General features: G+C 35.7%; 1 long non-coding RNA gene across 1 annotated transcript in view; it reads left to right on the forward strand.

The window, feature by feature from the left end:
• The window catches only part of LOC129135885 (uncharacterized), a 42,980-nt gene extending 29,859 nt beyond the window's left edge, over positions 1 to 13,121 (forward strand). The window contains exon 4 of the long non-coding RNA XR_008536967.2: positions 12,489 to 13,121. This is a non-coding gene — a long non-coding RNA (uncharacterized LOC129135885). The remainder of the gene's footprint in view (positions 1 to 12,488) is intronic.
• The last annotated feature ends 11,719 nt before the right edge of the window (positions 13,122 to 24,840 follow it).

Genomic DNA, 24,840 nt, shown 5'->3' on the forward strand with positions numbered 1-24,840 from the left:
AGGCTGAGACAGGCGGATCACAAGGTCAAGAGTTCAAGATCACCCTGGCCTATGTGGTGAAACCCCATGTCTATTTAAAATACAAAAATTAGCTGGGTGGGGTGGTGCGTGCTTGTAGTCCCAGCTGCTTGGGAGGCTAAGGCAGGAGAATCACTTGGACCTGGGAGGTGGAGGTTGTAGTGAGTCAAGATCACACCAACCACTGCACTCCAACCTGGGCCAGAGCAAGACTCCATCTCAAAAAAAAGAAAAAAAACTTAAAATCATACCAACCATACTCTCAGACCTCAATAGAATGAAAATGAAAATAGAAATCAATACCAAGAAGATCTCTCAAAACCACAAAATTACATGAAAATTAAACAACTTGCTACTGAATGACTTTGGGATAAACAATGAAAGCAAAGCAGCAACAAAAAATTCTGTGAAATAAATGAAAACAGAGATATCACATACCAAAATCTCTGGGAAGCAGCAAAAGCAGTGTTAAGAGGAAAGTTTATAGTGCTAACTGCCTACCTCAAGAAGTCAGCCACATCTGGAATTGATGATCTAACATCACACCTAGCAGAATTAGAAAAACAAGAACAAAATAACCTTCAAGCTAGCAGAAAAAAAGAAATAATTAAAATCAGATCCAAACAGAATGAAATTGAGATCCAAAAATTCATACAAATAATCAATGAACCCAAAATTGTTTATTTGAAAGGATAAACAACAGTGGGCTACCATAGATTAACAAAGGGAAAAAAGAAGATCCAAATAAGTACCATCAGAAATGACAAAGGTAATATTACAACCAATCTCACAGAAATACAAAAGATCCTCTCAGACTATTATGGACACCTCTGTGCATACAAACTACAAAATCTAGAGGGAATGGATAAATTCCTGGAAATACACAGCCTCTCAGATTGAATCAGGAATAAACTGAAACTCTGAACAGATCAATTTTGAGTTCCAAAATTGAATCAATAGTAAAAAACCTACCAAACAACAACAAAAAGCACTGTACTAGATGAATGCACAGCCAAATTTTGTCAGACATACAAAGAGGAGCTGGTAAAAGTTCTACTGAAACTTCCAAAAAATAGAGGAGCAGAGACTCCTCCCTAACACATTCTACAATGCTAATATCACCCTGATACCAAAACCTGGCAAAGACAAAAAAGAAAAAGACATCTACATACCAGTATTCCTGATGAACATCGATGCAAAATTCTCAACAAAATACTAGCAAACCAAATCCAGCAGCACATCAAAAAGGCAATTCACCATGATCAAGCGGGCCTGATTCCTGGGATGCAAGGTTTGTTAAACATACACCAATCAATGAATGTGATTCACCACATAAGCAAAAGAACAAAAACCATACGATCATCTCAATAGATGAAGAAAAGGTTTTTAGTAAAATCCAATATTCCTTATTGATAAAAACTCTCCAGAAACTTGGTGTCAAAGGAACATACCTCAAAATATTAAGAGGCTCCTATAACAAACCCACAGCCAACATCATACTGAATGGGCAAAACTGAAGCATTTCTTTTGAAAACTGGCACAAGGCAAGGATGACTTCTCTCACAACTCCTATTCAGCATAGTACTGGAAGTTCTATCCAGAGCAAGCAAGCAAAAGAAAGAAAGAAAAGGCACCCATATAGAGAAAAAAAAAAAAGAAGCTAAATTATCTGTCTTCACTGACAATATGATTCTATACCTAGAAGACCCTAGAGTCTCTGCCAAAAGGTTTTTAGAACTGATAAACAATTTCAGTAAAGTTTCATGACACAAAACCAATGTACAAAAAATCAGTAGCATTTCTATACACCAATAGCATTCAAGCTGAAAGCCAAATCAAGAACATTATCCCATTTACAATAGCAACACACACACACACACACACACACACACACACACACACACACACAAATACCTAGGAATACATCTAACCAAGGAGGTGAAATATCTCTACAAGGAAAACTACAAAACATTGCTGAAATAAATCATAGCTGACACAAACAAATAGAAAAACCTTCCATGTTCATGGATAGGAAGAATCAATATTGTTAAAACGGTCATAGTGCCAAAGGCAGTCTAGAGATTCAACACCATTCCTATCATTTTGTCCAAAATCAATGTCATTTTTTACAGAATTGGTACAAAAAAACTATTCTAAAGTTCATTTGGAACCCATAAAAGAGCCCAAATAGCCAAAGCAATCCTAAGCAAAAAGAACAAAGCTGGAGGCATTAATACTACCTGACTTGAAACTATGCTATAAGGCTACAGTAACCAAATCAGCATGTTACTGTACAAAAACAGACATAAAGACAAATGGAACAGAATAGAGAACCCAGAAGTAAAGCCAGACACATACAGCCATCTGATCTTCAACAAAGTCAACAAAAATAAACAATGAGGAAACGACTCCCTATTCAACAAATGGTGCTGGGAATGCCTGGCTAACCATGTGCAAAAGAATGAAACTGGACCCTTACCTTTAACCATATACAAAAATTAACTCAAGATACAGTAAAAATTTAAATGTAAGAACTGAAACTACAAACATCCTAGAAAACAAACCTAGGAAATTATCAGCATCAGCCTTGGCAAAGAATTTATGGCTGAGTCCTCAAATGCAATTGCAACAGCAACAATAAAAAATTGGCACGTGGAACCTAATGAAACTAAAGAACTTTTGAATGGCAAAAGAAACTATCAAAAGAGTAAACAGACAAGCTACAGGATGAAAAAAAATATTTGCAAACTACACATCTGACAAAGGTCTAATATCCAGACTCCATAAGGAACTTACATCAACAATAAAAAAAAAAACCATTAAAAATGGGTGAAGGGCATAAACAGACACTTCTCAAAAGACGACCTATAAGCGGCCAAAATACATGAAAAAATGCTCAATATCACTAATGATCAGAAAAATGCAAATCAAAATCACAATGGGATACCATCTCACAACAGTCAGATGGCTTCTATTACAAGTCAAAAAACAACAGATGTTGGTGAGGCTGCAGAGAACGGGAATGCTGATACACTGTTGGTGGGAATGTAAATTAGTTTAGCCACTGTAAAAAGGAGTTTGAAAATTTCTCAAAGAACTTAAAACAGAACTACCTTTTGATCCAGCAATCTTATTTCTGGATGTATACCCAAGGTAAAATAAATCATTCTATCCAAAAGACACACACACTCATATGTTCATCACAGGACTATTCACAATAGCAAAGATATAGAATCAACCTAGATGTCCATCAATGGTAGATTGGATAAAGAAAATATAGTACACTTACACAATGAAATATTATGCAGCCATAAACATCATTGAAATCATGTGCTTTACAGCAACATAGATGCAACTAGTGGCCATTATCCTCAGCAAATTAACAACAACAAAAAGAAAACCAAATACCACATGGTCCTACTTATAAGTAGGAGCTAAACATTGAGTATACATGGACACAAAGATGTGAGCCATGGACACTGGGGAGGGTTGGAGAGGGGTGAGGTCAGAAGGACTGCCTAGTGAGTGCTGTGTTCACTGCCTAGGTATGGGATCATTCATACCCCACCTCTCAGCATCACACAGTGCTACCATGTGACAGACCTGCACATATACCACGTGAATCTAAAATAAGAGTTGACATTATTTATAAAATAATAAATAAAACACAATTTTAAAAAAATAGTGACAAATGACAGGTTCAGAAGAAGGAATATAAATGTCAATTGTAATAGATTTTCTTTCCTGTTAACATACTTTCTCCTTTTTATATGTCTACTATTGAAGGTATGTTTATATTTATTAGTGGTCTAGAAGCATTACTGGGCTCTTTAATATTGTTAACCAGACAGTATTTTGCACCATTACCAATTATTACATACAGCATTGTGCCAGTTTTGGCCTCCACATCTCTCTTCTTCCTACTGGAAACCCCAAATCTTCCTCACCTTGACACCATAAAAAAATGTGGAAAAAAGGTGAGCAGAGTTGTTTTCTTTTGATTTTTTAAAATGGCATTTGTTATTGAGTACTGACATGGAAATGCATAAAAATAAGTCACTTTTATTTCATATGAAATTTGGATACTTGAATACTGTTTATCACAACATTTAATGTTTATGTATAAAAAATAAACAAAGATGTTAATATAAATACTTACATTTTAACTATGGAAATAAGAATGTAAATAATGATAATAAACTTTACTATTTTGAAACTGTTCATATGAGAGACAAAAGTCAATAACTGAATTAATGGGGATATGTATAAAGCACCTGAAAAGGGAAGAAAAATAATAAAAGATTACTAGTTCTACACAAATCAACCTCTGAATTACATTGAATGCAATTGAAATTACATTTTTTAATTCTTGCTCCAAGATATTCAACTAGATGCAGCCAGGAGGAACATCTCCCATCTAGGTAAGGGGACATCAGGAAGACCGTTGCACTCCTAGCAGGTCTTCAGAGGGAAGGCATTGAGGATGAAAGGAGGGAGCACACAGATGCTGGGATGAAGGATGAGGACGCTGGGAACCCTGCATGGGGCTATTACACACCAGGACTTGTTCCTTGCCTTAAACAACTCCTGCACAGGGGGTGAATTGAACTGGCCAGAAGCAACCTGCTCCTGCCATAGGCCTCTGGAATCCCAGCAGGAGGACATCCCTTTACTATCAAGGACACTTGAGTTAACAGGGAAAGCTGCTTACAAAAGTGGTAGGGGCAGAACTCCAGCTGGTGTGGAGCCCATAGGGTTTGGTGCTAGAGTGCCTGTAGTGGAGCACAGCCAGGGATGCCTATTCCCCAGGCTCCACTTGCTCCTATAGGACACTTTAGCCCTAGAGGAACTGTTGGACCTGTTGGCAGCCATATTCAGAAGATTGAAACTGGACCTCTTCCTTACACCACATACAAAAATTAACTCACGATGGATCAAAGACTTAATGTAAAACCTAAAACTATGAAAACCCTGGAAGATAACCTAGGTAATACCATTCTGGACATAGAAACTGGCAATGATTCATGATGAAGATGCCAAAGCAATTGTAACAAAAGCAAAACTTGACAAATGGGCTATAATTAAGAGCTTCTTCACAGCAAAAGAAGCTATCAACCTAGTAAAGAGACAACCTGCAGAACGGGAGAAAGTATTTGCAAACTGTGTATCCAACAAAGGTCTAATATCCTGAATCTATAAGGAACTTAAAGTACCAGAAAAAAAATATAACCCCATTAAAAAGTAGGCAAAGGCTATGAACAGATCCTCTTCAAAAGAAAACATACATATGGCCAACAAACATATGTAAAAAGCTAAGTATCACTAATCATTAGAGAAACGGAAATCAAAACAATAATGAGATACCATTTCACACCAGTCACAATTGCTATTTTTTTTTTTTTTTTTTTTGCTTTTCTGAGATGGGGTCTCACTCTGTCACCCAGGCTGGAGTGCAGTGGCACAATCTCTGCTCACTGCAACCTGCACCTTCCAGCTTCAAGCTATTCTCCTACCTCAGGCTCCCGAGTAGCTCGGATTATACGTGCCCTCCACCACACCCAGCTAATTTTTGTATTTTCAGTAGAGACAGTTTCGCCATGTTGGCCTGGCTGGTCTCAAACTCCTGACCTCAAGTGATCCACTCGCCTTGGCCTCCCAAAGTGCTGGGATTACAGGTGTGAGTCACCATGCCTGGCCACAATGGCTATTACTAAAAAGTCAAAAAAATAATAGATGCTGTTGAGTTTGTGGGGAAAAAGGAACATTTATACACTGTTGGTAGGAGCGTAAATTAGTTCAACCATTGTGGAAAGCAGTGTGGCAATTCCTCAAAGAACTGAAATAAAAATTAGAATTCAACCCAGCAATCCCACTACTGGGTATGTGCTCAAAGGAATATAAATTGTTCTGCCATAAAGACAGATGCACACATACATTCAGTGTAGCACTATTCACAGTAGCAAACACATGGAATCAACCTAAATTCCCATCAATGAAAGACTGGGTAAAGAAAATGTGGTACATATACACCACGGAATACTATGCAGCCATAAAAAGGAATGAGATCATGTCCACTGCAGGAATATGGATGAAGCTGGTGGCCATTATTCTTAGCAAACTAACACAGGAACAGAAAACCAAATACCACATGTTCTCACTTTTAAGTGGAAGCTAAATGATGAGAACACATGGACACAAAAAGGAGAACAACAGACACTAAGGCCTACCTGAGGATGGAGGGTGAGAGGAGAAAAAGGAGTAGAAAAAATAACTATTGGGTACTAAGCTAATACCTGAGTGACAAAATAACCTATACACCAAACCCCTGTGACACTCAATTCACCTGTATAACAAACAAGCACATGTACCCCTGAACCTAAAATAAAAGTTTAAAAAAAGCTTTCAAACAGAAAAATATATACTATATTTGAAATAAAAAAAGAGATCTGTAGAGGAAGCAGAATGAGAAAGAAGAATAGAAATTTCCAACTGATAAAAGGATATTATATTTTTCATGTTATTTGAGTTATTTTCTCTAAAATCCACATGAATAAAATTGAAACCATTAACATTATGAAAATATACAACAAAGTTGAAGCAGGTGGGCAACTGAGAGCTAAGATTGACAGAATGGTACCATGATAAATTATTATTACACATATGCTATACTCTCAAAATATGGTATCGGCATAGCAATGTGACAAACTCAATATCACAAAATAGAAAAACCAAAGGCAGTCTCATGCCTATAATCTATAAAATAAAGATGACTTTAAAGGCCAGGCGTGGTGGCTCATGTCTGTAATCCCAGCACTTTGGGAGGTGGGTGGATCACCTGAGGTCAGGAGTTCAAGACAAGCCTGGCCAACATGGTGAAACCCCATCTCTACTAAAAATACAAAAAAAAAATTTAGCCAGGCGTGGTGGCACAAGCCTTTAATCCCAGGTAAGGAGGCTGAGGCTGGAGAATCACTTGAACCTGGGAGGCAGAGGTTGCAGTGAGCCGAGATCACGCCACTGCACTCCAGCCTAAGCAACACAGTGAGACTCTGTCTCTTAAAAAAAAAAAAAAAAAAAGACATTAAAATAGTCAAGAAAAGCATGAGATACTAAATAAGTTTCTAAAAATTGTGTTAAATAGATTAAAAACAAAATTATATTCCTAATTTTCAACTTAGAGAAAAATAGTTAATGAATTCAACTAAAAAGCCTTAAAATACGAGAAAAATTATAAGATATTTACTGACCTCAAGATGGATGATAAGGTAGAAAATGAAAAATAAAAAATATTGCCTATCATTCAAAAAATAAAAACAAAAGTAATCATATACAAAGTGTTAAAAAAAGCAAATTGAAATTTTGCAAAAGTAGACAAAAATTAATATCCAGATATTAAGAATGTATAAGTAGTAAAATAAAAATAATAAATGTTGCCTAAAGGCAGAGGATATGAGAAGTAATATGTGGAAGATATAGTAATACCCAATAAATATTATAAAATATTCTTATCTTCGCTAGTAAAGAAGTAAATGCAAATTTAAACAATTAAATATTGGTCAATATTTTAAATTTCATACTACGCTACTAATGATGATATAAAAATGAAAGCCATTAAAAATGCTGATGAGAATATGAATTGGTGTACCAACTTTAGAGACTAATCTCACAATATATAATACAATTTAAAATATGTGTATTATGTGATCCAGCAATTTTTTCTAAGCATATGGCCTACAGAATGTCTTAAATATAAACTAACCCATATAAAAAACATATTCATTAGTTTACCGTTCTTAGTCTAATAAAATTATACAAAAACACAAATGGACTTTAATAAGAAAATAGATAAATATGAAATTATCGACTCATAATATCACTTATCACCTATAAGACAATGAACTAGAGCTACATATACCAACAGTGTATTATATATACTATGCATAATATTAAATTACAGAAAAGTATAACATGCTATCTAGACATAACACTTAAAAACACAATATGTCTATATTCTATATTGTTCTTGAATACAAATTATACATAATTTAGATGTAGAAAAAATACACTAGAAGACAAACTCATAGAGACAGAAAGTGGCCAAGGGCTGGGGGAGACGAACTGGGGAGTGACTGCTTAAATATTAAAAGGTTTTATTTTGAGATGATAAAAATGTTTTGGAACAAGGTAGAGACAATGCCTGCACAATCTTGTGAATGTACTAAATGCCACTAAACTTTTTATTTTAAAATGGTTCATTTTTTATTATGTGAATTTCACCTCAATAACAGAAACAATTAGCTGGAACAGCAGTACATCCAAATTCATCCTAGTGTCTACCTCAAGTGAAGAAGAATTAAGACAAAGAATGGGTATGGTGTCAACAGAAACTATCAACTGTGTTTATAATTTTGTGAAAACAAACACCTGAATACACATCACTTCCTCTCCTTTAATACACTTTCTTCAGTTGGTTTCCAGAATATCAAACTCTCCTAGTTTTCTTCCCTACTCATTGATCACTCCTTCTAGGCCTCCTTTACTGATTTTTTTTCTTATTCTTCCAATATCTTAATATTGGGGTGTCCTAAGACTCCATCATTGCTTCTTTCTTCTCTCTAGATTCACTATCTTGGTGACCTTATCCAATCTCCTTCTATAAAAACTATAAATTCATACAGTGACAATTCCTGAATTTTTGTCTCTAGTCTAAACTTCTCTTCAGGACTCAAGATTTGCATATCCAACTGCCTAATCAGCATATCTACTGTATGTGTTAAACATCTAAAATGTAGCCTGTTGAAAACCAAGTTTCTAATCTTCCCTATCCACCCGGTTATGCCCATTCACAGGCCTCCCCATTTTATTTGATGACAAGTCTATTCTCCTTTTATCTGATGACAACTTCACTGTTTTATTTTTCTTAACCCCCGACCTGAATTCCAAAGTAATATTTATTGACTCAATAGTCAAACTATGTTTAAAAACCAGTTTTCACTATTTTTCTGCAATTATTCCAGTACAAGACATCATGATCTCTTGCCTACATTACTACAATAGCTTCCTAAAAGCTCCCTCTACTTCCATCCCTGTCTGAATTCAGTCTGCTTCCAGCACAATCCCTCGTACAATATGGTTATTGCAGAAACAGTACAGAATGCCATTAAAATATGATGATGACACAACAATAAAGATAATTTTGGAAACTATGAATTTAATAGGTGAATATTTAAAATAAATGGAAAGGTTGGAAGTTGGTGTAGAAGAATTTTCCACAAGTTCAGTAACAAGATAAATGATCAAATAGGAAACGAAATATATTTGAAGATTAATATAAGAGATTCAAACCAACAAGGGATACAGACTATGAAGAAATAGAAACAGGGGGAAGAAAATTATGAAATTTTTCAGCAGTATAACTCCTAGTTTCCCAACACGGTAAGGAGGCAGTATAGGTATACCTTGAATACATGGTGGTTTCAGTTCTAGACCACTGCAATAAATTGAATATCACAATAAAGGGGGTCACAAATATTTTGGTTTCCCAGTGTATATAAAAGTTACATTTATACTGTACTCTCATCAATTAAGGGTGCATTATCTCTGTAAAAACAAAGTACATACTTTAATTTAAAATATTTTATTGCTAAAAAATGTGAACAGTCATCTGAGCCTTCAGTGAGTTATAATCTTTTTGCTGATGAAGACTGCTGCCTTAATGTTGATGGCTGCTGCATGATCCGCAGTGGTGGTAACTGGAGGTTGAGGTAGTTGTAACAATTTCTTAAAACAAGATAACACATCTGTTCCATCAATTGGCTCTTCCTTTCACAAAAGTTCTCTGTAGGATGTGATGCTATTTGATAGTATTTTGCCCCCAGCAGAAGTCTTTCAAAATTGAGTCAATACTCTCAACTACTTTATCAATTAGATTTATGTAATATTATAAATCCTTTGTCGTCATTTCAACAGTGTTCATGGTATCTTTACTAGGAGTAGCTTTCATCTGAAGAAACTATTGTCTTTGCTCATCCTTAAGAAGCAACTCCTCATATGTTCAAGTTGTATCATGAGATTGTAGCAATTAAGTCACATCTTCAGGCTCCACTTCTAATTCAAGTTCTATTGCTCTTTTCACCAAATTTGGTGTTACTTCCTTCACTGAAGTTTTGAACCTTTTAAAGTCATCCATGAGGGCTGGAACCAACTTTTTCCAAGTTCCTGTTAATATTAATATTTTGATGTCCTCCCATGAGTCACAAATGTTCTTAATGAAATCTGAAATGGTGAATCCTTTCCAGAAGGTTTTCCATTGCCTTTGTCATCAGAGGAATCACTATCTATGGCAGCAACAGCTTTATGAAATGTATTTCTTAAATAATAAGACTTAAAAATCAAAATTAGACCTTGAACCATAAGCTACAGAATGGAGGTTGTGTTAGCAGGCATGAAACCAACAATTAACCTCCTTGTACATCTTCATCAGAGCTCTTGGGTATACAGGTATATTGTCAATGAGTGATAATATCTTCAATGGAATTTTTTTCTCTAAGCAGTAGGTCTCAACAATGGGCTTAAAATGCTAAGTAAACCATGCTGTAAACAGATGTGTTGTCTGCTAGGCATTGTTATTCCATTTCTAGAGCATAGGCAGAGTAGATTTAGCAAATTCTTAAGGACGCTAGGATTTTTGAAACAATAAATGAGCACTGGTTTTATCTGAAAGTCACCAGATGCATTAGCACCTAATAAGAGGTTCAGCCTGTCCTTTGAAACTTAAAAGCCAGGCATCAACTTCACTCTAGCTCTGAAAGTGCTAGATGGCATCTTCTTTTAATAGAAGGCTGTTTCATCTACATTGAAAATCTGTTGCTTAGTGTAGACATGTTCATCAGCTATCTTACCTGGATCATGTGGATAACTTGCTGCAGCTTCTTCATCAGCATTTGCTACTTCACTTGCACTTTCATGTATGGAGGGGGCTTCTTTCCTTAAACCTCATAAATCAACCTCTGCTAGCTTACAAACTTTTTTTCTGCAGCTTCTTCACCTCTCTCAGCCTTCACAGAATTAAAGAGAGTTAGGGCCTTGCTCTGGATTAGGCTTTAGCTGGAGGGATGTTGTGGCTGGTTTGATCTTCTATCCAGACCACACAAACTTTGTGCATATCAGCAATAAGGCTGTGCCACTTTCTTATCATTCATATGTTAATGGGAGTAGCACTTTAAATTTTCTTCAGGAACTTTTCCTCTGTATTTTCAATTTAAATATTTGGTGCAAGAGACCTAGTTTTTGGCTGATTTGGGCTTTCAATATGCCCTCACTAAGCTTAATTAGTTCTAGGTTTTGATCTAGAGAGACCCATGACTCTTTTCTTTGCTTGAACACTTAGAGGTTATTAATTGTAAGGTTGTTAATTTGGCATAATTTCAATATAGCTGTGTGTCTCAGGAAATAGGGAGGCCCAAAGAGAGGAAGAGAGAAGGGTGAATGGCCAGTGAGTGGAGCAGTCAGAACACACGGAAAATTTACCAATTAAATTTACAATCTTTTATGGGTGTGGTTTGTGGTGCCCCAAGCCAGTTATAGCAGTAACATCAAAGATCCCTGATGGCAGATCACCATAACAGATATAATAATAATGAAAAAGTTTCAAATGTTGCAAGAATTACAAAAATATGACTGGAAAATTGGCACTAATACATTTTCTAGATGCAGGGTTGCCACAAACCTTCAATTTGTGAAACAACAACAAGGCGAGGTATCTGCAAAGCACAATAAAATGAAGTGTGCTTGTAACAGCTTTAGGTGTGAGGACATGTGAGGCTTCTAACTTATTATCTAGTATTTTTGCCCCAAACACTTTTACACTTCGGGTAGGTGAGGCTTCTTGGGGCTGGCTGCTTAGGTCTCCGTGATTCCTGATTAAGGAATCCCCATCTTCAGACACATAGGTTTTACCTATCCCCACATGGCAAATTAGTAACCATTCATCCATCCACAATCTACTGTTTCTCATTGTTGTAGTTATAAAATGAGTAAAAATTATGCATTGCATTTGATAACTATTTTAATTCTCTTTTAGACAAAAATAATGCTCTGATTCCTATGAACTTCTGATTCCTCCTTTGTTGCTGGGTTTTGCTTTGTTTTGTTTTTCACTCGACTCATTTTATACTAGTTAAAATGGAAATGGAAAGGGGCATGTAATCTTGTATAAGGAGATATGGGGTCTGCCTCCTGATAAATTGTCAGTCTGGCCTTGGCCAAGTTACTTAATATTTTTGAGACATAGTTTTCTCACACATAGTATGGGAATAACTTACACCAAGGTCAGCTAGTTGTGATGAGGAGACGACACCTCTGAATGAAGTTAGCAAACTGTCATGTGAAATACAAATAACATTGCTTTTCTGGTACCATTGCATTCCTTACTGACATTTAACTCTATCTCTTCATTTCTTTCATTTCAGAGACAGATTTTGTGTGAGGGAAGCAACAAGAAATGTCCTCTTGGAAAACACTGAGTGCTAAGAAGGCCCCATGAATGATTTTACTGATAAAAAGAAAGAAGAGGTTTTTAAAACACCAGCCAAGCCAATTTCTCTCCCTCACTATAATACAGAGTTGAACTTTAAAACTTGAATAGAATCATTGTTATCTTTTTATTTTAACATTTGGTAGGACAATTTCTGAAACCAGGAAAGCTAGTTTCCAAATTATACACAGGCCTGCATTAATTGCTATATCACAAGAAACTCCAAAAATCCTTCAGGAATGTCATTTACACATATGTCCAATAATGATGTGTATTTCCTGATGGCTTTCAGAATGAATATTAGGATTCTATGGAAAATAGTTAACATAAAATTGATTAGTGAACTAGAACTTTCAAATAAATTTTAATATAAATATAACAAGAAAAGTGAACAAACTATAAGTACACATCTTCAAATTTTCATAAAATAAACACACCCATGTAACCAATGCCCAAATTAAGAGCTATTACCAGAACTCCTCAGTCTCACCTCATTTTTCACCCAGTCACACTCCTCATTCAAAGAAACCACTACTGGATTGCTAAAGCTATCACTTAGTTTTGCTTGCTGCTTTTTCTTGATTTTTTAAATATTGAGGTGTAATTTACATATAATAAAATTCACAAATCTTAAGTGTTCAGTTATACGTTTTGAAAATTATATGTACTCATTTAATCACCACCCAACACAATAAGAGAGCATTTAAATCTCTTCAGAAGTGTCTATCATGTTACTTTACAATCACTTCTCCCTCCTTCTCCTCACTCACAACATCCATTGTGAGGCACAATCATTTTCTTATTTTCATCATCACAGGTTAGCTTTTCCAATTTGGGGGGACTTAATAGAAATATAATCACACATATCAAATTCCATTGCACCTATTTTCTTTCAGTCAAAATAATATGCTTGAAATTCACCTATGTTGTGTGTATTGACATTTGGTTTTTTACCACTGCTAGGTAGGATTCCATTTATGAATATAACACAATATGATTATCTATATTCCTGCTGATAGACATTTGGGTTATATGCCCAGGCTTGGACTATTAATCAACAAAACTCCTACAACTGACAAGAAGACAAAGATTTCCTCTGTAACCATTTTATTTAACAGTCTTGAGAGTTTTAGCTAGTGAATAGGCAAAAAAGAAACAAAGTGCTTACACAGTAGAAAGTATGAAATAAAACTGTCCCTTTTTTTAGATAACATGATTGTCTACCTAGAAAATCCAAGAAATCTACACAAAAAATTATTGAACAAATATGTGGATTCAGCAGGAATGCAGGATATAAAGTAAACATATAAAAATTAGCAGCATTTTTATACATAGGCAATGAATATGTGGAAACAAATTAAAAACATAATGGCACTTGCAATCATTTAAGAAATGAAAGGCTTAAGTGCAGATATAATAAAATACATACAGGATTTGTATGCTTATAACAACAAGATGCTGATGGAGAAAATCAAAGAAGACCTAAATAGAGATAAACTATGTTCATGGATTGGAAGACTGAATGTAGTAAATATTCCAATTCTATGCAAATTAATATTTTTATCAAAATCCTGGTTTTTTTTTTGGAGAGACAAATTATTTAAGCATTTTATGGAAAAGCAAAGAAACAAATAGCTAAAGCAAATATAAAAAATATAAATGAAATGGGAAGAATCACTTTACCTGATTTTCAGTCTTATATAGCTATGTTAAGAAAACTTGTGGGGTATTTGTGTAGTTAAAGACAGATGTAGCAGAATAGAGAACCCACGAATAGGCCAACACAAAAACGCTCAACTGAGTTTTGACAAATGTGCAAAAGCAATTTAACGGAGGAAAGATACCCTTTTTAAGACATGATGCTGGCATAATTGGGTATTTATAGCCCCAAGGGTTATGGGCAAAGAGCATAGAACAATATGTGGTTCTTTAACTACTAGCTACTTTTAGTTAGCAGAATATTTTCAAGTTTCATTTTAAGCCCTTCAAAAAAGAATTTCCCCTCCCCCCTCTACTTTTTTTTCCTCTTGTTTATTTTATTTTATTTTTCCAAGATTGCAGATTGGAGGCAGTGTTAGTGTGCCTCTCCCACTTGGAAGGACAGAATAATTTGTAGAGATTCACACTGTAAATCATTTTCCCAAGAATCAACACAGCAACTTAAAGGGAAATCAAAAGAATCCACAAACTCTTTGAAAGAAGTGGCTGCAGCCTATTCTATGAGTAAGGTGAAAAACTAAGTCCCCAGAGCGTAAGATGGGGAGACACTGTCTCTAGGATACACATCCCCACTGGGAAATTTGAAAATCCAGGCCATAGGAGAAGGCCTTACCCTTACCCAGAGTTGGAACTAATTTGGGGAGCAGTTAGAAATCATAATAAATTAACCCAATCAAAGATAAAGAAAAAAGAATAAAAAATAGCAAAGCCTCCAAGAAATATGGGGTTATGTAAAACAGTCAAACCTAAGAATAATTGGTGTTCTTGAGGGAGAAGAGAAGCCTAAAAGTTTGGAAAACTTATTTAAGGAAATGATTGAGGAAATCTTCCCCAGCCTTGTTAGAGATTTAGATATCCAAATACAAGAAGTGCAAAGAACTCCTAGGAAATTCACTGCAAAAAGATCTTTACCAATGTACCTAGTCATCAGGCTATCTAAAGTCAACACAAAGGAAAGAATTCTAAGAGCTGTGAGACAAAAGCATCAGGTAATCTATAAAGGAAAACCTATCATACTAACAGCAGACTTCTCAGCAGAAATCTTACAAGCTAGAAGGGATTGGGGTCTTATCTTTAGCCTCCTTAACCAGAATGAGTGTCAGAAAAGAATGTTATATCTAGCAAAACTAAGCTTCATATGAAGGAGAGATAAAGTCTTTTTTGGACAAACAAATGCTGAAGGAATTTGCTACTACCAAACCAGCACTACAAGAAATGCTATAAGGAGTTCTAAATCTTAACACAAAAGCTCAATATGCACCAAAATAGAACTCCCTGTAAGCATAAAACTCACAGGGCCTATAAAACAATAACACAACGAAAAATACAAAGTATCTAGATAACAACTAACATGATAAATAGAATAGTATCTCACATCTCAATATTAACATTGAATGTAAATGGCCTAAAGGTTCCACTTAAAATATACACAATAGCAGAATGGATAAACATCCACCAACCAAGTATTTGCTGTCTTCAAAAGACTCACCTAACACATACAAATTCATATAAACTCAAGGTAAAAAGGTGGAAAAAGATATTCCACACAAATGGAAGCCAAAAGTAGGTAGGAGTAGTTATTCTTACATCAGACAAAATTGATTTTAAAGCAACACAGGAAAAAAGACAAAGAAGAACATTATATAATGATAAAAGGATCATTGCAACAAGAAGATATTGCAATTCTAAATTTCTATGTACCTACATGGAGCTCCCAAATTTATAAAACAATTACTACTAGACTTAAGAAATGAAATAGACAGCAACACACTGTTAGTGGGGAACTTCCATAGCCCACTCACAGCACTAGACAGATCACCAAGACAGAAAGTCAACAAATAAACAATGGACTATACCCTAGAACAAATGGACTCAGCAGATATTTATAGAACATTCTTCCCAACAACTGTAGAATATACATTCTTCTCATCAGCACATGGATAGACCCATATGATAGGCCACAAAACAAGTCTCAATAATTTTAAGAAAATTGAAATCATACCAGTATCTTCTCAGACCACAGTGAAATAAAACTGGAAATCAACTCAAAAAGAACTTTCAAACCTATACAAATTCATGGAAATTAAATAATCTGCTGTTGAATGATTTTGGGGTTAACAATAAAATCAAAGGTAAAATTTAAAAATTCCTTGAAATGAATAATAGTGACACAAGTTATCAAAACCTTTGGGATATGGCAAAGACAATGCTAAGAGGAAAGTTCATAGTATTAAATGCCTACATCAAAAAATCTGAAAGAGCACAAATTGACCATGTAAAGTCACACCCCAAGTAATTAGAGAAACAGGAACAAATAAAACCCAAAGCCAGTAGAAGAAAAGAAATAACAAAGATCAGACCAAAACTAAATAAATAAAATTGACACAAAAATTACAGAAGATAGATGAAACAAAAAGCAGGTTCTTTGAAAAGATAAACAAAATTGATAGACCGTTAGTGAGATTAACCAAGAAAATAAGAGAGATGATCCAAATAAGCTCAGCTAGTAAATGAAACTGGAGACACAAAAGTTTATTCAAGGCTACTATGAACACCTTTACATGCACAAACTGGAAAATCTAGAGGAAATGGATAAATTACTAGAAACATACAACCCTCCTGGATTAAATCAGGAAGAAATAGAAACCCTGAGCAGAACAATAACAAGCAGTGAAATTGAATCAATAACGAAAAAATTGCCAACAAAAGAAATCCAGGACCAGATGAATTCATAGCTGAATGCTACCAGACATTCAAAGAACTGGGGCCAATCCTACTGAAACTATTCCAAAATATAAAGAGGTGATGTTCCCTAAATTGTTCTATGAATCCAGTATCATCCTGATACCCAAACCAGGAAAGGATTTAACAAAAAAAGAAAACTGAAAACCATATCCCTGAGCAACACTGATGCAAAAATCCTCAACAAAATACTAGCCAACTGAATCCAACAGCACATCAGCAAGATAATACATCATGATCAAGTGGGTTTCATCTCAGGGATGCAGAGATGGTTTAATGTATGCAAGTCAGTAAATAAATCAAATAAACAATTCAAAACAAAAACCACAGGATTATCTCAATAAAAGCAGAAAAAGCATTTGATAAAATCCAGCATACCTTTGTGACAAAAACCCTCAACAAACTAGGCATAGAAGGGACTTACCTCAAAGTAACGAAAGTCATGTGTGACAAGCCCACAGCAAACATACTGAATGGGGACAGGTTTAAAGCATTGCCACTGAGAATTGGAACAAGATAAGGACACCCACTTTCATCACTTCTATTCAACATAGTACTGGCAGTCCTAGCCAGAGCAATCAGGCAAGAGAAAGAAATAAAGGGCATCCAAATGAGAAATGAGGAAGTCAAACTGTTGCTGTTCACCAATGATATGATTGTATACCTAGAAAACCTTAAAGACTTATCCAAAAGGCTTTTAGGTCTGATAAATGTATTCAGTAAAGTTTCACATTACAAAATCAATGTACAAAAATCAGTATCACTACTGTATACCAACAATGAACAAGCTAAGAATCAAATCAAGAACCCAATCCCTTTTACAACAGCAGCAAAAACAAACAAACAAACAAAACTCTAAGGATATACTTAAACAAGGAGGTGAAAGACCTCTACAAAAGAAAACTACAAAACACTGCTGAAAGAAATTATGTATGACAGTGGTCGGCAACATTTTTGGCACCAGGGAGCAGTATTGTGGAAGACAATTTTTCCATGGACTGGAGTGAGAGCAGGTGGATGGGGAGGGGGTTGGTTTCGGGATGAAAGTGTTCCACCTCAGATCATCAGGTGTTAGATTATCATTAGGAGCGTGCAACCTAGATCCTTCACAAGTGCATTTCACAACAGAGTTTGCACTCATTTCTAGGAACAGTATTCCAATCTGCTGTTTTACGTATTTATTCCCACAGGAATCTATGGAATACAAGGGCAGGAGCAGTGTCTGTCTTTCTTTTCCTTTTTTTTTTTTTTTTTTTTTTGAGACAGAGTCTTACTCTTTTGCTCAGGCTGAAGTGCAATGGCACCATCTGGGCTCATTGCAACCTCCACCTCCTGTATTCGAGCCATTCTGCGCCTCAGCCTCCCTAGTACCTGGGACTACAGGCATGCACCACCACACCTGGCTAATCTTTATGTTTTTAGTAGAGATGGGGTTTCACCATGTTGGCCAGGCTGGTCTCGAACTCCTGACCTCAAGTGATCCACTCACTTTGGCATCCCAAAGTGCTGGGATTACAGTCATGAGCCACACCATGCCCCACCATCTTTTTAAATCTCTGCTATACTTCCAGTGTCTGGAAAGCTATCTGGAACTTAGTGGTCTCCCAGAATTTAAAGCATTAAAATGAATCAAATTTCTTACTAAATACATAGTTGCGTTTATCCCAGCAACAGATCTTCTGACACTATTTCCTGCTTTCAGTTGTGTGTGAACTTAATGTTTTTATTTACATTTTTCAATGGGATTTAGTGTGTGATGAACAGCCACTCAAAAATCATTGTCACAATCCTGTGAGAATCATATGTCATCACTGATCTGACAGGAGGCAGAGCTCAGGCAGTAATACTCACCTCCTGCTGTGTGGCAGGTTTCTAACAAGCCACTGACTGGCGCCAATCTGCCACCTGGGGGTTGTGATCCCCTAATATGTGACATAAACAAATAGAAACTCATCCCATGCTCATGGATAGGAGAATCAATATTGTGAAAATGACCATACTGCCCAAAGAAATCTACAGATTTCAATACAATTCCCATCAAATTACCATGATCATTTTTCACAGAATTAGAAAAAAAAATCCTAAAATTTATATGAAAACAAAAAAGAGCCCACATAGCCAAAGCAATACTAAGCAAAAAAAACAACTCTGGGGCATCACATTACCAGACTTTCAATTTGGTAACTGCAAGGCTGCAGCTACCAAAACAGGATGGTACTGGTATAAAAAGAGGCACTTAGACAAACGGAACAGAATAAAGAACCCAGAAATGAAGCAAAATACTTATAGCCAACTGATATTTGACAAAGCATACAAAAACATTAATTGGGGAAAAAAGGCCTTATTCAATAAATGGTGCTGGGAAAACTGGCACACCGCATGTAGAAAAATGAAACCGGAGCCCCATCTCTCATCTTATACAAAAATCAACTCAAGATGGATCAAAGACTTAAGTCTAAGGCCTGAAACCATGAAAATGCTAGAAGATAACATTAGCAACACCCTTCTGAACATTGGCCTAGGCAAAAAATTCATGACTAAGACCCCAAAACCAAACCCAACAAAAACAAAAATAAATAAATGGGACCTAATTAAACTAAAAGCTTCTGCACAGTAAAACAAGTAATCAACAGAGTAAACAGACAACCCACAGAGTAGGAGAAAATATTTGCAAACTATGCATTCAACAAAGGACTAATATCCGGAATCTACGAGGAACTTAAGTCAGCAAGAATAAAACAATCTTATCAAAAAGTGGGCAAAAAACATGAATAGACTATTCTCAAAAGAAGATATACAAATGGCCAAGAAAGATATAAATGCTCAACATCTCTAATTATTAGGGAAATGCAAATTGAAACTACAGTGCAATACCACCTTATTCCTGCAAGAATGGCCATAATTTAAAAATTAAAAAGTAATAGATGTTGGCATAAATGTGATGAAAAGTTTAAAGAGATAATATAGCATATATATATATAACAAATATATATATCTTTAAAAAATATAAGGTGGGTAAGTAGCAAGAAATATTAATAAATTGTGAGGGGAGGGTGTTAGAACGCTTTGGCTCCATGTAGAACAAACTCTGAAGTGTAATTAATGTTCCAGAGTCTGAATGCTAGTATCCTTTGAACTCTCATGTGTCCTGTGGTGTCAGGGTGAGGACTGGATTTCTCTTCTATCACAGATACTGTTAAATATAGTGACCCCCAAGTTTCTCTTCAAAGAATCAGTATGTCAGTATGTTCAGCTCTCTTATTCTTTGACTCTCCATTTTAAAGTTTAACTTTTTGGTTCTCTTTGCTCCCTTCCTTCTAGTTTCAGTAAACGACTTTCCCGCCAGTCCTAATCAGTAGTTCACGTCTGTTTCCCTTGTCACCTGCTTCGACCTGAGTCACCCTAGTCACCTGTTTTGACCTGAGTCACCCCTGGTCACCCGCTCCATCCTGACTCATCCTGAGCCACCAGTTCTGTAACCGCCCTTCCCGCCAAACTACTCACCCCACTACTCTGGCTCGTACTCCTGCTCTTTTTAAAATAGCCAATCAGAATTAGCTTAGACTGTGAGGTCCAACCCTAGCCAATAGGGGAATGACACAGCAGTAGGGCCCTGTGTCAGGAATAAGCACTCCTTCCCCTCCCCTGTCCAGGTGTGCTGTTGCCATTGTTCCATCCGTGAGGAGCACCCTTTCTGCAGAAAGCAAAAATTGCCTTGTTGAGAAAATTAAATTTATGTTCGAGTGCTATTTCTTTGCAGCACCAGGGAGCAAGCATTTTACATTTCTAACAGATACCACCAGCCAGATTTATACCTGCTCTAGTCAAGGCAGACTTTACCCTTTCCTCTCAACTTTCTCTTGTCCCTGGTTCCCCAAATTCAGAGGAACTAGAAGAAGAGTAAATATGGTAAGTAGTCAAGCACAGGGAATTAAACATGCCCCACCCACCCACACACACTTTCATGCTAGTTCATGAAAATATGGAATACAGTCAGTACTAAATTGGCTGCTGGTTGCAAGAAAATCTAAATTGAACCTGAATTTTGATATTAGATTTTACTGAACTATTTAATACCTGCAAATTTGACTATTCTAACACCAAAATCTAACAAAGAAAGTGATGGAATATTCCAGATATATTATTTGGGGCAGAGAAGGAAGATCAGATAAAAGTATTGAGATTTACAGTTTTTAAAAAAAAACCTGTTTCCTGAATGGTTTACATTAAATTTAATCTGTTCATTGAACTGGTTAAAGTAGTTTTCCCAAAACTAGTAGTTAACTCTTATTTATTGCTTGTCTCCTTACTCTCCTTGCTGGTTTCTGTCTGAATAGATACTTGCCCACTTCAAGGATCCTGCTGGGAAGGATAAAGACCCTAAACTTGACCCTTTTGACTTAGACATTTTTCATGGCTCACAAAATACGTTGTATGTAGTCAACCTTCAATACTTAATATAAACTGACACTATGACTATTTGTTTCAGAGGTTTCCTGAGAATAGAAAGAAATGTATAACATGTCTTTTTTTTTTCTAGCATGAGCATGTTTTCTTCTTGTGTTGTGATTCCTTTCTTCTTGACTGGCTAAACCTTACCTCTCTGGACTCTATATCCACTCTTTTGTCTGTTTCCCACTCACTCTTATAAAGCTGTTGCTGTTTTGTTAAGAACACATCTAAATGTGACACTTCATGATAGGTTTTCCAAGCATGTGACACTCCTATTCTGCACTCACTTCTAAGAATAGCACTCCAATCTGCTGTTGTATGTCTTTATTCCCACCAGAATCTATGGAATATAAGTGTAGGAGCAGTCTCTCTCTTAATCTCTGCTATAATTCCAGTGTCTGGAAAACTACCTGGAACTTAGTGGTCTCCCAGGGTTTAAAGCATTAAAACAAATCAAATTTCTTACCAAATACTTAGTTTTTCCTCCCAGCAACACATCTTCTAACACTATTTTCTGCCTTCAGTTGTGTGTGAACTTAATATTTTTATTTACATTTTTCACTGGGATTTAGTGTGTAATAAAAAGCCACTGAAATCATTGTCACAATCTATATTTATGGCAAGGTAAATGACTGGAACACCAGTAAGTGGCTACTTTGCCAACAGGTGAGTTTCATCCTTTAATCTTCAGGTAATTCAAAGATAATAACTAAGCAATCTATTTGTTAAAAACAATGACATGCTGAAGGCCAGAAGTATATTTTCAACAAGTGAAAAGTGATTTGGAAAGTGCCAAATAAATAACACAGACTGGGTAAAGATGTATAGTTCCAAAGAAGGAATAATGCCTAAAGTGAGCAACGATAGACTTTCAGAAGTTAAGAAGGTAAATTAGAGGCTTTATGTAAAAGTTTAAGAAAGCAGAGGAAATTACAGTAACATCCTGGTAATAGGATCGAAATTGATAAATATGCAAAGGTAGGTGTCATCAAGGTAAGAGACGAAGAACAGAGGCATAAATTGGTTGCATAACATTCATATGGGGGTATAATGTAAAGAAAGGTAAAAATGCTCAGATTCTGAAAGACAGGCTAATGAGATTTTATTTTCTCCTTGGGTCATAAGATATAAAAAGTGTTATTGATATTTTCTGTGATATGATGGAACTGGGTTTACAAAGAAAGACTTGTCAGATGCAAGAAAGGAAATTGGAGGACTATGAAATAATAAATACACAAAAACTACAGCAATAACAAACAAGAGAGGAAACTGCAATGTAGGTATTTGGATACAGAGTTATAATAAATGATAATAAAACATTCAAAAACATATATAAAGGGGGTCTGCATATCTCAATTCTATAAGTTAAGAAAGGGGGCGACAGAGCGAGACTCTGTCTCAAAAAAAAAAAAAAAAAAAAAAAAAGAAAGGAATTAACATGGTAGAACCTTGAAAAATTATGGAGCAACCCTGCTTCTCCTTTTTAAATATAAGCACAAAGACTGTTTTGTAAATATTTCAAACCAACAGATCATTATTCGACGCTTACAATTTACCAGGTGTTGACTGGCTGTTGTTATTCTAAGACAACACCTGTTGACAAGTAGCTTAAATATTCTTAGGAAATATGAGCATTTTTTAAGAGTAATTTTACCTAGTCTGATAAATGCTGCAATTGACATAAGCACCAGATGCCGTAGGGTCATATGTGGGAGGTCTAGAGAAGACTTCGTGTCTAATGGTGTACTGCACTGTGTTTTGTTTCTTTACTATTTTACTAACTCAATTTGTTATTCCTTAGATTGGACCAGAAATCACTGTTGCTATGTTTCCTCCAATTATTGGATTTCTGAGAACTTGTTCATTTGCCCCAATCTTCTAAGTTAACTGCACATTAAGATTCATTATGTCAATATCCCTGGGCACAATAACTGTCAATAACATTATACTTCATAAGTAGTTACTTACAGTCCTCTTTGCCTCTAGTTGAGTAAATGAAGCATTCTTCATTTGATTGCCTATTGAAATTCTTATTCTCTCTTTCAGTTGTAGAATGGATTCCAAGAAAATATCTGCCCACAGTTACAACAGTTCTTTCACTGTTGATGAGTAGCGGCCAGATTTCACTGGCTGAATTGGTTTTTGTCTTTCGAGAATAGCACATCATCCTTCAGTTCATAATCTCTATGCCACATTTTGCCTTTTTTCCCTGTGGTATGTTTAATTTTTCCTTTACAGTTGTGTTAGTTTATGGGACCCTAGGAACTGAATATTTGTCATGTTGTTCTGGTTATCTGTTACTCTGTAACAAACTTAGTGAGTAAAAGAATAATGATTTTTTTTCTCCCTCATTTCTGTAGTTTGACTCTGCTGGGCAATTCTTCCTTGTGATGCAGTTAGATGATGGCTGGGCTGCACCTGGCCCAATGTACTGAAAGATAAACCATCACATGTGCTACCACGAAAACATAATCTTTAAGCATAGAAGACCTTCCTTTGGTTGACATAATAGAAGACCCTTCTGTGATAGGTAAAAAAGCTAATTTTTAAATTAATCTTGTTGAGGCTACATTTAATAACATGCCATATATATCAAAATGAAATTGATAGGAGAGTCAAATGAGATGATCAAATGGAAGTATTTTGAAATAAACAAAGATTAGGAGAAGAAATCCTATTAGAATTTCTATGTGAGTAGGAAAGTGAGGAGACTTAAGAGAGATTTCCAGTAAAACACTTTTGCATTCTTGGGATGCATCTACATTGCCCGAATTATGTAACACTGGATTTGTTTTATATCATTTAATTATCTAGTGGGTTCTCCAACTTTTCATTTGTTTGTTTCTTCCTGTTATTTTTTATTTTCTGTTTATTATGTATCAAATTTCTCATAGTAATTTTTAAGTCCTGGTGAGCTGACTCCAACATCTGTGTCAAACATGATGCTGTGTATGGCGTTTGGATTTCTTTTCATTTTGAGTCATGTGGGCCTGTTTCTTCAACATGCCTAGTACATTTTAAAAATCAAATTATCAACACTGTGCATAAAAATTGAACAGGCTCTGTGCAATGTCACCTACCTCTCAAGAGGGTTTACACTTCCCTCTGCTGGCCAGGTAGAGTGGCAACTGTTTATTGTAATCCAAGTATGTGGTAAGGCTCAGTCTACCTCTGATATATGCCTGAGAATTTATTGTTTTGTTTTGTTTTTTAATGAGGGCCTTATGTAATCTCTATAATCTCTCTCCTTGTTGTGTCTAATTTCTAATTTAGTTTCCCAAGACTACTCTGCTCTGCTTTTCAGATACTGTTTTGTGTTTAGCTTCCTATACCATTTGGTATGCAGCAATCACTATGAGGAGAAAAAATGTCAC

This window comes from Pan troglodytes, chromosome 7, assembly GCF_028858775.2.
Source record: "Pan troglodytes isolate AG18354 chromosome 7, NHGRI_mPanTro3-v2.0_pri, whole genome shotgun sequence".
In the NCBI taxonomy this organism is placed as follows: Eukaryota; Metazoa; Chordata; class Mammalia; order Primates; family Hominidae; genus Pan; species Pan troglodytes.